This window comes from Diadema setosum, chromosome 5, assembly GCF_964275005.1.
Source record: "Diadema setosum chromosome 5, eeDiaSeto1, whole genome shotgun sequence".
In the NCBI taxonomy this organism is placed as follows: Eukaryota; Metazoa; Echinodermata; class Echinoidea; order Diadematoida; family Diadematidae; genus Diadema; species Diadema setosum.
The window spans coordinates 31,290,108-31,304,859 of NC_092689.1; the positions used below are offsets into that span (position 1 = coordinate 31,290,108).

A 14,752-nucleotide genomic window follows, 5' to 3' on the forward strand; every position below is an offset into this window, starting at 1 on the left:
TTGCACTAAATCTCTCACTCTTGGGGCGCTACGACAAAAATTTCCTTTTTGATGAACCAGGCTGCTATGTGGGCTGTGTGTGTGCTTGTGTGTGTCCTTCAGATTCATGACTTACATGGACAAATGCCAGCACTGAAAGGAGCAGGGGCATACAACATAAAACATATCATTTATAACAAATACATGTACACTAATTCCCCACTTTGGCAGTTATTGTGACTTACATACATTTTCAAGTGAACTTGAATTATTTCTGACATGTAAATGCCGTATGAACTTTACTTGAATGAACAACAGCTTGGTGATGCTAGCTGCCAAGTATGGTGAATTATAATGGGGTTTTCTACAAGAAGCTAAACGCACGACGGACGCCAAACGATGAATGACCGCAATAGTTCACCGTCCAGAGCCCTTTGCTCGAGAACTATTTTAATGACTAGTCGAGTTCAGTATCCGATGTGACGAGTTGATAGCTTGCCACCATGCCTATCCAGAGGAATGGAGAAGTGAAAATAGGGGGCTGTCGCCACACAGAGCAGAGTTATGGACTCGTTTATATCATGTTGGTAAACACCAAACATGAGCAAAACGATCTACACTGTCTAACACAGCTAAGCACCCCAACTCTCGCAGTCACAATGGAAGCTAGGCCTGGTGGCCCCCACAGCACTACCCCTGCATCCTACGAGCACCGTAAAGACGGTGACAGCGAGGCCGCTTTGTGCATGAGGCAGCACCATGGGAACCGAAGATTTCAGTACCGTTTTCCCCAAGAAGTAGATCCCGATGTTTGGAGAAGTGTCCACCACGCGATGGACACGGTACTTTCGTTACCGCCCTCGGAGAACTGAGATCGGAACGAAGTAAGCGAGACGGCGAGACAACACCCACAGTAAGTCCGCCATCATGAAAGTGACAGCGAACTCGACGACAGTGAGCTATGACCCACGGGCGCACGGTACTGGAGCGCTCAACGTTGCCTGCGAACTTGCCACAAGCGGGTCTCCGTATTTATACGTTTGTTCCTTCCAAATCTTAGCAGACGACAGGAAACTGGGACGACTGAAATGTATTGTCCACACGCGTTTGCGCATGACGTCGATCGTAGTCTTAAAATATTGAGACCCTTTCATCTTCAGAGTATCTAGATTAGCACAAGATGCGAAATATGCTGCTGGATCTGTAAAGCTATTACTGTTTTAGATCTTTTTAGTGTAACTTTATTCTTTTAATGTTTAGCTATGAAATTTTCAGACCTCACCACTTCTTACAAGTACTACAGGTGTACATACAATGGTTTTAGCGATGTGATTTTAGACTAAGATGAACCATGACATCATGTATTATTCTCGGCGCTGCGTGTGTGATTGGTTCGCAGCGGGTAGCAACAGTAGGCGGGGGCAGTCGCTCGCTGTGCGGCTTCCAAACATAGGAATACTGTACATTATTGCGACATATGTAGCAACACTGCAGCATACCCCGTACTAGCACTAAAGTCGTCTCCTCTGTTTCTTTGTATATTTGAATTTTAAGCCAATATAAAAGGGTAGAGGATAAAAGGATACTACAGCCCTCTACAATTGAGAGAGCAGTGGTGCAATTAAAGGTGCGCCAGGCCCTGTTATGTAAACAAAATAATCGTCACTGTTCTATCATGCACTGACATGGGAGTCGAGCGGCTACATTTCACTATAACCTTGGTTGTAGGCCTGCATATCTTATCCCATATTAAAAAAATATATAAAGAAAAAATAACGACCTAGCAAGCTGCTTTGAGCAAAATGACTAATTTCAATGATGTGTGAATCCCTTGTAATCAGTGGAAGTACAAAAACATGCACACAAAACTCATCAGATACTAGTATTGATTTATAATATATAAAAGCTACACATGCAGTCTACTGACAGAATAGAAGTACAATGGTTGGATTTTATAAAACGACAAATGTAATGAAACTACGGAAAGAAATGTGTGTTCAGCTGTGCAATCAATGTAAAGAGGACATAAAATTTTCTGTGTAAGGAAAAAAAAAAAAAAAAAAGACAAAAAGATATTTCCTCCCGTGCCGGGAATCGAACCCGGGCCGCGTGGGTGAAAACCACGAATCCTAACCACTAGACCACACGGGATTCATCTGATCATCCGGCGGCAACAGTTGCATATTAAGTAAGCAGCAAGATTTTGACCCCTGCCTACCATATAACCATAGAGATTGTTCCACTAGATTGTACATATGAGAAGTTGTTCCACTATTCAACGCATGCAAAATCGGGGCCATTTTGAACGGTGACGCGCGCATGTACTGTATCTGTGGAAAGAAGTCAACTCCCAGAATCCCGACCCGGAAGCGCCCACTGTATGCGTTTGCAACACTGATCTCTATGCAAATAGAGATCAATGGTTTGCACGCGAGGAACAACTTTGAAGCTGGGGTCGGTTTGGCAAAATCATTCTAATTTACACGAATATCAATACTTTAGTAGTTTTCTATACATGCTGCGATAGTTTATAATAGAGATATAGGCCTACCCACGGCATCTTCAATGTGTTTTTGAAGAAAAAATGCTGTAATGTGTAAAATAATTATGAGCCAATGATTAGCGATATTAAAAAATAAAATAAAATTATGTTTTCTTCATTTTGTTACTCATTATCACATTCATTTTGTTAGTTTACGTTTTTGCAATTATTACAAATATGCTCTGCTTACATTGTATATAATTTCTCTGTTTATTTGATGGATATGAAAATAAACTTGAATTTGAATTTGATAAAGCTATGTAGGTCCTATACATATTCATGTACTTTTGCTTCTTTCGCTGCATCAATGACACATTTTTCCCTTTTGTAAAAGTTTGTTACTCTTGCTCTGAAGAAATTTCTATAACCATTATATAGGCAGGGCTCGACACCAACGGTGGCCCGGTGGCCCGGGGCCACCAAAAATGAAAGTCGGGCCACTAAATTTCAAAAAGGGCAAATTTGGTGGCCCGCCTCGGACCACCAATTTTTTTTTGAAAAGTATGTCAATAAATTTGTAACTTTTTGCGCCGGAAATGCATTAACGCATGTATGCAGTGAGTGTGTGCAAATGTATGGTATCTTTGTCTTTTGTGTTTTGAGAAATAGAAATATGTTCTTCTAGCTTCTTAATTATTTGCATGTAATCAGATGTCATTTATTTATGTTAGATGTTGCAACCCATGTACCTGTCAGTGAATATTTCTTACCTAGTCTTCACCATTCAGCAGTTAAATTAAAAGATGGATGAAAAGGACTGAATGAGTGTCTGAGAGTGAGTGTTGCGAGTTTGTTGAGGTTCATTTATGAGTAGGTATGTCCAGCTTCCAATTCTTACTATGATAAAATCTAAATATTTTGACTCATTAAAAAAAAGGACTTTTAATGTTATTTATTGTTTTTTCGGGCCGCCAAAATTTTCTCTCGGGCCACCCAAAATTTGAAATTGATGATTTTGGTGGCCCCATCGGGCCACCAAAAATAAAAGTTAGTGTGGAGCCCTGATATAGGCCTATGACGCCATATGACAATTTCAATCGCCCTGTGTCCTTTTCATTATGTCACACGCATGAATCTTATAATACACTCTTCCACAATATGCATGCACATGCTTGTCTGTATAGTGTGTTCTTCAAATGATAATGATATGGTTAAGATGGGAAGTAATTTAAAGTATCTTTTCTATTTTCCGTGCAGATAAATATCATTTTAAGTAGATGTTTATTATCAAAAGATTATAATTGCGAAAACTCCAGTGTAATAAAATGTATAGATTATGAATGAAGGTGGCAAAAATATGTATATTATTATATTTTTTTTTAGGAATACAAAGCGAATACACACGTCACATGTAAACAGTAGGCCTACATCACAAATACACACAAACACACACATAGATACACACACAGATACAGTACATGTGTTAACTGCATTCTAGCAGGAATGACTGTTTAGACAAGCTATATGATACTGTACACACTATAATATCCTATAGAGACACTGGTATTGCCCTAATCATAATTGTGGATTATGACAGCGTTGTACAGTACACGAACTGTTCGCTATGCGCGAGTTGTAGACTGTAAAAACCATTCATGGAGGAAAATATCATATAATACCCCTTTCATAAACTCATCCTCCTATTATCCGCATAAGAATAATGCGGACAATTCAATAAAAAATGCGTTCACAAACTCTGAAAATAATCCGCATTATTTTTACGAGCGCCCGTCGTGAAAAAGGCGGATAATCGTCATGGTGACTGCACACCCCCCTTCTGCGGGAAAGACAGGTGACGTTTGACCGCACCCCGGCAATTATCCGCATTATTTGGGTTTGCGTTCATAAACTCAAAATCTCGTCCCGACGCTGCTATTATGCGGATAATAGAAGGGTCGAAATAATGCGCATTATTCTTTCCCCTCTCCGATTTTACGACCAAATATTGCGGATATTATCCGCATTATTGAGTTTATGAAAGGGGTATTAGTCATGATGGTGTTCACAAATAGCTGCTACAACGTCTTGTGAGTTGATGGGCTATCGGATAACGTGTCTGTTATTATGGTTATGTAACGCTTTGGAATGTGAAATGGTCTTGGTCTCGCTTTCCCTCCCCCAGCAGTTATTCTAATTACTCTGTCCTCGACAAATCCCTCTCTGCCTTCCAAAAGAGGTTCCCCGACTTTTTCTGTTATCTTTTCATCGGAGACCACTGTCCTTGACCTGGCCTGTCCTTCCAGTAAGCCTGTGTCCTCAGCTTGTCCTTATAGCCAACTGGGTCAAGGACGAAGTACTTGGGTCCAGCCTTGTGGCCAGTTATCTTTGCTCTCTTGGGGGACTTGGTCGCGTGCCGCCCAAGCCAGGTCCAGGGACGTAGCGAAAAAAAAAGTGTAAACCCCTGGAAGCTGGATGGTATAAATCAAGAGGCACTATAGGCAGGGAGGTGGGAATACTGACTCCTTGTCGAAATCTGGAGATTCTGGCTGAGAGGCTAGAAATCATGGAGTCACCTCCCTGCAGAGTCTGCTGGGAGACTATAGAAAGGAGTCTAGTAAGAGACGCGTCACAAGTTTGGACTACACGCTACAGAGCGACTATTAAACTTGCCGTCATGCCCGGACCACTCTTTTTTTTTTTCAATTTTCAATTCAAATGAATTTATTGTGAATTTTCTGCATTGAATAGTTATGTTGCAAATGAAAAACAGTAATTTCTTTTTATATTCAAGACAATACAACATACAGTGTGTACATCCGAACATGACTGATATACAGATCGAGAACACGTCAATAAAATTGGGAACCGAGTCGCACTCGAATATTCTGACTGAATTATGGCTCATGTATTGGGAGTGTGAATGCAGAAGACTGTCGTCAAATAAGCATGAGGATACGACAGCCTTAAAAGATAAGAAAAAAAAAAGGGAAATGGGCAAAACTCTACTCATTGTCCTCTAACCTGTCCGACTGAAGTGATGCTTTGCGATGATATTCATCTATTATCATACTATTATATAATACTATGTAAATACAATATTATATGTAAATTGACCCATATAGCGAAGTCCCCTGCATCCTCAGCAGCGGAAATTTCGTTACATAACGAAGGAGCTATATATTTGGAATCAAAATTTCACCTATAGACGGAAGAGTAGTTACTCATAATAGAAGTCCAACTTAACAAGAAAATCAATACAAACCCAAGGGAGAAAAAGTCCATTTCTCTTCTTTTCTGCAAGGCTGTGTGATCCACTTATTGTTCTTGAGTCAGATTTTGTACCACCCCCTCCACATGTAGGTAACGAGATTCCGTGAAAATGCTAAATACATAAATAATACTTTCTCATATCATTACTGACTTAAAAAAAAAAAAATGTTTAACGATCACTGTGGCATACAGTTTAGTACCGTTTAGAGTTACTTTACGTTAGATCAAGCATTTCTTCAAGATACCAGCCAGCGGGAAATACAGCTCTTCGGCATAGTTTGTTCTCTATCCACCTATAATCTATCTATCTATCTATCTATCTATCTATCTATCTATCTATCTATCTATCTATCTATCTATCTATCTATGGAATCTATCTGTCTAGCCCATCTATTTACCTCTAGCAGCATGACATGATCGAGTTACTTTGGTTTAAAAATTTCACGTTTAGTGCTTTCAAATTCATTTAGCCACCCAAATTAATGGTTACAAGTTCAAATTCGGGTGTTCAAAAAAAAAAAAAAAAAAGCAACGTAGAAAGTAAGAAAACGAAAAACTTTCCTCCCGTGCCGGGAATCGAACCCGGGACGCGTGGGTGAAAACCACGAATCCTAACCACTAGACCACACGGGATTACATGATGGTAGTAGAAGTTGATAACGTGGTTGTCTCACGGTGGCTTGCCTTGTTGCAGTGCTCCTCGTTCATTGAGGCAGGGAGAATGAAGGTAAACACGTCACGCATTCCTATATTGTACTCCCACACTGTATACACTGATTGTACATTAACACGCAGATAGCGCACCATGGAGAAGTGTGCTCAATAATAATTATGCATGATGATGTAGGTCGAATACAACATCAGCCTATCATCATTGTCTTTCATCTATTCTCTTCTATGTTTAGTCTTTTTCTGCTCTTCATACTGATCATTATATTGCTATGATAATGATGGTGATAATGATGATGATGATGATTGTAACGATGATAATAATAGCAATAGCAATAGTAATAACAAGGACCTGATATTATTTCTATTATATTAATAACAGAAGTATAAAAGCAACAGTAGTATAGTAGCAGCAGTATATAGTAATAATGATAATAATGAAATGGATAATTATGAAATGTCTATATCTATAAGCGTTTGTTTTCATCAAGTGTTTTCTGTGCTTTCATTATACTTGAATATAGCAGACTTATTTTGTGGACTGTGTCTGTACATAATTACGCGCTGTATCCGTTTCGTCGTATAGTTACATGAGATGTTTTGACATGTCGCTGAATGTATTTCTTTCATTGAAATGGTCATTTCATTCCATTTCATTTCATTTATTTCATTTCCAACAATGCAAAACATTTTCATACACGAAATAACACAATATCAATACAATGTATAGTTACAAAGAAAAATACGTGAAATTAACAATACTACGCATCACAAAAGCAGATAAAATTGAATTGAAATTAAAGTTGCAGGAAACATTGAGACATTACAATAACGATTATGAAGAGTTTGATCTCAAAAAGAGTTAAATATGATTTTATTCATCATAACTTCAAGATTATTCCTTGCTATGCAACAAGTGAAATATCGTTAGAAAGGTTCGCTTTTGCTCTGTCTGATGATAGCGCTTCGTCCATAATGAAAGGTCATTCTACACAGTTCCGTTTGATATAGTAATGATGCGCATTATTATTAGCATGATTATGATACTATTACTCTTATACATCGACCGCAATGTTCTATTATGTTAGTAAAACTTTGTTGTGTATCCAACCTGAATATTGTGCTTCATCGTATTTTGTTATATTTCATGTATTTTCATTGAGAAATATACGAAAATAAATTGAAATTGAAATTGAAATCACATTGCTTTGAAAATCATTGCATCGCTCAGACAGGAATCGCACTTCCATACACTTTATTTAGCCTTGCCACCCCTCCTAATGACAAGGATGCCGACTGTGTTTATAATAGTAGAATTTACATGAGAAATAGGCAAATAAGTATCTGATAGTGGCAATAATAGTGATGATGATGATGACCTCTAACAATGTTGCGATAATGATAACAATATCAATGATAACAATGATGATGACGTGCACTGTTTCAAGCACAATTGACTATAAGACAATTATTTTCTGTGTAACGAATAAAAACAAGAGAGATGTAAATCAACATCTAGAAAAAAAAATGATAAAATGGCACCTCCCGTGCCGGGAATCGAACCCGGGCCGCGTGGGTGAAAACCACGAATCCTAACCACTAGACCACACGGGATTTGTTGAGGCGTCGCAAGGAACATCATCGCCAGTACCATGAGCGCCTGACATTTTTTTGTTTTACACGGCAGTGAGGGGGATTTAAAGGGGACCTCCGGATGATTTTCAGACTTTTATATTTGAACAACTATAATCATAATTCAAACTGAGTACAGAGTTGCAGAATTTATAGTGATTGGGATAAGGAATGAAAATGTTTCAAAATTTATAACAAATTGCAACGAACAAGGATGATGACATGACAGCCTCACCATAAGAATGCATGAGTTGGGGCTCAAGGAAGCAGAACAAAAGAATAAGGCATGCATAGATTTTTCACAGGTGAACTTGTCGAGCAAGCGGTATTGTAATGTAATTACACTGTTACATTTCTGAAATATATGAGGCTCTGATGTCATCAGCACTGTTCAGTGTAATTTGTTCAAGATTTTCAATTTATTGGTTTCTCTTCTCAAGGACACAATAAATTCCACGAATCTGTACATGGACCTGTTGATTTATTTACTACATGATGTGAAATTATGAAAATCATCCGGAATGCCCCTTTAACTTTCAGCAAATTGCCTGGTTCTATAAGTTACACTTTCGTGAGGTATAAATATGATCGATATGCATTACTTAGTGTAAGCTTGCAATATATCAGCATTATTCTTGTATACGTGTAAAATCAATAGATATGTGCATAATATACACTCGTACACACAAAACATACACACAATATCGTGTAAATATTTTGATATTATAATGCACTTATGTATATGAATATAATAACTAGTAGTCATACGTGTGTATGTGCGTTTGCGTTCATATATTATCATGCATTATTGTGCGTATATGAGCATGAAAATAGACTTGATATCATTGTGTATAATACACTACATTCATTGTGCAAGAGATATTTTGTTATGTATGCTAATCATGTATAAATGGTTTATTGTTTGTTTTTGATATTCAAATGTTGTAATCATATGTGTTGGAAATGAAATAAATGAAACGAAACGAATCATGAACTTCATTTTGTACGTAGGTGCCTACGTCACTATCCGTAAATATTGACACATAATTATTGCTGTTTATATCGACCATTATCATTCTCGTTTTTTGTTTTTGTTTTTGTTTTTGTTTTTGGTTTGTTTGTTTGGTTTTTGTTTGTTTGTTTGTTTGTTTGTTTGTGTGTTTGTTTTTTGTTTTTGTTTTTGTTTTTGTTTTTGGTTTGTTTGTTTGCTCTTTTTTTTTTCTTTTTTCTTTTTTTTTTTTCTTTTTTTTGCTTTCGTTCTCTTTTCCCTGTGGGCTATTTTCCATTGTCATTTTCAAATAAGTAAAATGCCGGAACTCAACAGACAGCCTATATCAATAAGCAATCATTACTGCATTATACCATGCTTTAGAATATTTGTCTCTATACAACTCACTCACGATTTTAACACTGAAGCTATTCTTTTCGGGTTTTTTTTTTAACTATTTCTTTCTTTCTGTCCTTCCTGCTTTCTTAGCTCTCCTCGCTTTACATAAGTATTTCATTCAACGAATGTATTTTCAGATTTACCTGCACATTATGTAAGGAATGATATATGTTTTCTCCATTTCCATTATTTCCTTGTATACTGCTTACTCTGGCCCCTGTCTATAAGCGCTTCCTCTCATGAGATTCAAACGTGATACTCTTCATTCTTTCTTTCTTTTTTTTTTTGGGGGGGGGGCAATGTTTTTATTACTTTGTTCATGCATGCTAAACTCAAGCATGGCTTTTTGTATAATCATGTTTCTTTGTATCTTCATTCTGAAATGATGGTAAATGTAATGATGGAATTCGTGTGTACATCACTGGGGTGAGCGTCGATAATCTTAGGGTTAGCAAAGTAATATATAGTGACAATGTCTATAGCACTTTGACAGTAAATAATATGTGCTCTTTGTGAAACCATTTTATACATTTTAGTAGTCATGCGTTGTTAAGAACATATGAGAAAATCTTTCACGAATGTCTTTTTCAATGCCATGTATGGCATTCAAATCTTTTTCATGGAAACATTCAATTAAATTCAAATCAGTTCAGCTGTTAATTCAAATTACACTAGTTATTGTATCAGAAACTATTACATAGACCTTGGATTAACATTTACTTTAGTGTATAGTATAATGTACAACAGATTGGAGTAGAACCAGTGTTAAAGTATCAGCTTACATCACGACAGAGGATACAATCAAAGGTACCGCAATATGAATAGATATATAATAATAAACGTCACAGAGATAAAAATGATACCGAAATATGTTTGTTAATTTCACAAGCAAAGGCAATGTACCGGTTACAGTGTAATCACTTCTGTTATGACAACATGTTTGACTGTGTTGTACAGACGGCGTGAACTCAACGATTCATTGTGTGCACACCCACAAAAGACTGACCAATCACCTTTCAGAGTAATGTATGACGCCAAGCTTTGTTCTATTTTCAGCATATGAGACAATCACAATGAGGCGAAAACGATACAGAAACCGCCAGGCACTCCGATATAAAAACCCACGGCTTGTGACGACGAGCTAGGCTTCGAGAGATCGTTCGCGAGGATCGGTAGCTGCCCACTCAGGTCCGGCCATGACTGACTGGAAATGGGTGCTGGGGATCGTGAAACAATCCCCCTCTCTGATCATCTTGATTTGCTTACTTCGCTTTTAGCCCGAGTTTCTACTCGGGTTTAGCCTCTCTGCGTGTTGTGAGAAGCCGCTAACCTACAAGAATGGTAGTCGGACGATTGCAGCACCAGAAACCCGGTCATGGGAGTGCTCTCTGCCATAGCAGCCCCGCCACCACTGCCTTGTCAGTGCTAGGGGTGGTGGAGAGTGGCTCTCCTGGCCACCAAACCAAGCTCTTTTCCTGTCTGTATTAGAGGTAGAAATCGGTCAAATGATTCTATCATTTGCGAATTCTATACGCTATTTCTCTGGTCAGACGGGTTGGGGTGGTGGCCGCCGGGAATATCTCCAGTCTCTTCCTGTAATGACGCCAGAAGAACTGACTGACCTCACTGTGTATTCATTCCTTCGTATCATCGACACGCACACACACAAACAACACAGAATGTAAGTATGCACGGTTTTGCGCTCATGGCTACGAGAAGGCAGGGTGCAGTATAAAGTGTATGGCTTCACTGTAGAAATTTATTACCTTTTCATAGGTTTTTGTAAACGATATGATTTAGAGTCGCAGAGTGTCGGTTCTACGTAAATAGATAACTCTATACTTCTCTATTCGTAAAATGGCAAAGTTATATCATCTGCCCTATACGTTACTTCGATTAATGTGTGACAGTATTTCGGCTGCAGTCAAACATTCAACATTTTGTGTGCGTTCGCATCTAAATTGAATACGTACTGGCGAGGCCTATACAATAGACATAATGATGTTGAACATCGCTTTTATGGTAAACGTGTTTGAAATATATGGAATTGTATACTAAAACGTTGTGTCTATGGACGTGATGATTTTCGTGACAAATTGATATCCCCCATAATATACTGTGCGTCCTCTTGATCTAGGCTTGCGTTAACCGCAGCAGCGACCCCATACGGACAAATACTGTGTTACAGCGCCCCGCGACGGGGTTAGGCTTGCGTCAGACACACACACATGAATGGTCATTTCTTCCGAAAGAGAATGTGACGCTTTCTCTCAAATTGTAGCACAAGAATTAGAGTTTGGGACGATAAAATTATAGTAAAGCCAATACAAAATAATGTCAGCAGCACCACGGTACAGTACAGACATTTTTCGTGTCACAACGAACTTTGTACCTTGTACGAAAGGTTGTCGCAAATCGGATGAACGTCGATCGCACCAGGGAGGTGGAACACCACCTCCCTGATCGCACGGACAGTCTACACATCAGTGGGACCTACTTCAACGCCTGTCGGTTTAGTAGCTTCTCACAACACGCATTCAAAAGAGGAACATTCCAAAAAAGGTCGAAGTCTAGCAAATCAGTTATTGATCTGGAGATGGGACCGTTTGACGGCCCCCAGCAGTCATTTTCCAGCCATTCAGCCGCTACCATCGCCAGCCCCGTCTCGCGAATGATCTCCCGAAGATGTATGTCTAATATACCCCATTGTATAATCTATGTCAAAAAGGATGATGAAACACAAGGAAGGTGGGTCTACCTTCTTTGTTCAGACACACTAAACACCACACACAGTTTGCTTTTGATGTCCTGTTGGTGATATATACAGGTAATATGGAACATTGTACTTCAACACGTTTTACTTCACATTTGATGCAATTCAATAATTTTATCATTAAAAAATCCATATTTACAACGTCACATTTAGTTGATCAAAATGTCCACCTTCAAACATGACAGGCAATGATGATACATTTCTGTTCATTATTTCTGTGTTTTCTTTCAAAATAGAGAGCACCAATGCAGTTTTTGATATGTTGCATCTTTCTTCTTTTTTTTTTTTTGTAAACCACTATGATATTGTAGGTTAAGACAATAATAGAGTGATATGCGTGTACACTTCTCCCCCTCTCTCTCTCTCTCTCTCTCTCTCTCTCTCTCTCTCTATCTCTCTCCAGGAAAAGCAAACAGACAAACAGGCATGGGTATTTCATTTGCACCATATAAAAAGCAAACATTGCTATAATCTTACAGTGCACGCTCGCATGATCGGAAGTTGCACAGAATATTCACACCATTGCATAATTACTGATAAATCGAAGTTAGATGTTTGAAGGAACCAAACATGTTGATAAATAACTCGCGACCTAAGTTATAACTACGTGGCCCTTTGATTGGCAAATCAATGAAAACCAAAAGCCTGTAAGCTGATCATTCTCCATTAAATCATGTTACCATTTCCTTCCTAACAAAACTTGAAAGCCCAGTGAACTTTCGGTTTGATTTAGACACACTGCACTTCTTCTTTCATAATGGCGTGTACAGAAATACATTCTTGTGTTTTTCTCTAGTGGGTGACTCTGAGGTCCCTCGGCGTCGGTTCTATTATGCTTCAGGATAAACAATAGAGTTCATTGCAAGCTCAAAGCATATCTACTCATGTGTATACGGCTGCACAATCTGTATTATACGCAATATCCCACGCTATACAACGTGTACTGTGTACACACAGTTCCTGAGTGGATCCAGGGAACAATGGCCGTTCATGAAGCATTAGCCCCACCCAATTTGCCTGTATAGGCATTGTCTGATGGGGACACAACAATTACAATAGATTTCAAGTGAGGATGCGCAGGGTTTGATTTCTGTATGTGACGGACCAAATGTGTCGACTCAATGGCTTACAAGCATAACACCAAACATTCACAAAATTCACCTTACGCCTGGTTCAAACGCTTGAAGAGAAGGTGTAAAGGAAGACACAAAACAATGACTGTCGTTTAAATTTACAAAGGAAAGGGTGGATTTGTTTATTCACACATTTACGATGTTTCTACCGACAAATCAATTAACATAAAACAAAGAAAACCAACACAGCACCACCGCGTGCACGTCACTGAGAGTACATGTAGATGTCAGTTCTCTGGTAGAAAGCTGCATGTCTCCCACAATCGATGCAGGTGGAGAGTTTTAAAGGAGACCTCCGGATGATTTTCAGATTTTTACATTTGAACAACTGTAAATTAGTTATACTGGGTACAGAGTTTCAGAATTTATAGTGATTGGGATGAAGAATAATAATGTTTTCGAAATTTAAAACAAATTGCAATGAACAAGGATGATGACATGCCTCACCATAAGAATGCATGAGTTCTGGCTCCAGGGAGCAGAACAAAAGAAGAAGGCATGCATACATTATACACAGGTGAACTTGCAAGCAAGTGGTGTTGTAATGGAATTACACCGACTACATTTCTGAAATATGTGAGTCTCTATGTCATCAACACTGTTCAGTGTAATTTGTTTAGGATTTTTCAAAGTATTGTTTCTCTGCTCAAGAACCTCAATAAATTCCACAAATCTAACATGGAACTATCGATTTATGTATCACATCATGTGAAATTATGAAAATCGTCTGGAATGCCCCTTTAAGACAGGCTGCTTCTCTTAGTGAGTATGTGGCGTGGAATCACTGCTCAGATGAGGGTGCAAGCTAGTCTTTGTTTCACTTCGGACCCCATGTAGGTCAATGAACATTTAAATTAGATAAAGGGGACTAGCTGGTCTTTGTTTCACCTGTGAGTATCCAGGCCTAATGCCATGAATACACAAGTCAATCCTGTGTGATGGGGGTTTATTGTTCCCCCTTCCTGCCTTGACTCTTTTATTGCTTCCTGCCTATGCCCCAGGATATTATTATATAGTGTGGGTAAATGTGCTGCAGTGTAAGGGTACAGAATACAACACTGCATAGAAACATATAGTAGAGCAATTTGGGTAATGTCTGAATTCAACATAGAGATATATCTTGATACACGTACATACTTAATCAATACTATTAAATCAGTTGTTAATATTGTCCTCTCACATGGGTATGCTGTGCACACATCCATATAGACAAAGATACTAAACTGCAACCCGTGGAGATAGGACTTGCACAATGTTACACTGAACAGGGAAAAGTTGTATGTAGGCCTACATTTATAATGTCAAAAAAAATGTTATGATATTGTCCTACATGATACCGAAGTCTTTGGTGATTTTTGATTTTCTACTATTAGATTATATTCGGGTTTTTTTTTTTCAGTTTCCCTTTGTTTGCGTTTATTGAATAT

At 38.4% G+C, this 14,752-nt stretch overlaps 3 non-coding genes across 3 annotated transcripts; all 3 read right to left on the reverse strand.

Annotated features, from left to right (window-relative positions):
• Nucleotides 1-2,058: 2,058 nt before the first annotated feature.
• Nucleotides 2,059-2,130, reverse strand: Trnae-uuc (transfer RNA glutamic acid (anticodon UUC)). The gene has a single exon. It is a non-coding gene; the product is annotated as a tRNA-Glu (tRNA).
• Nucleotides 2,131-6,292: 4,162 nt separating this feature from the next.
• Nucleotides 6,293-6,364, reverse strand: Trnae-uuc (transfer RNA glutamic acid (anticodon UUC)). The gene has a single exon. It is a non-coding gene; the product is annotated as a tRNA-Glu (tRNA).
• A 1,578-nt stretch (nt 6,365-7,942) lies between these two features.
• Trnae-uuc (transfer RNA glutamic acid (anticodon UUC)) lies at nt 7,943-8,014 on the reverse strand. The gene has a single exon. It is a non-coding gene; the product is annotated as a tRNA-Glu (tRNA).
• Between the last annotated feature and the right edge of the window lie 6,738 nt (nt 8,015-14,752).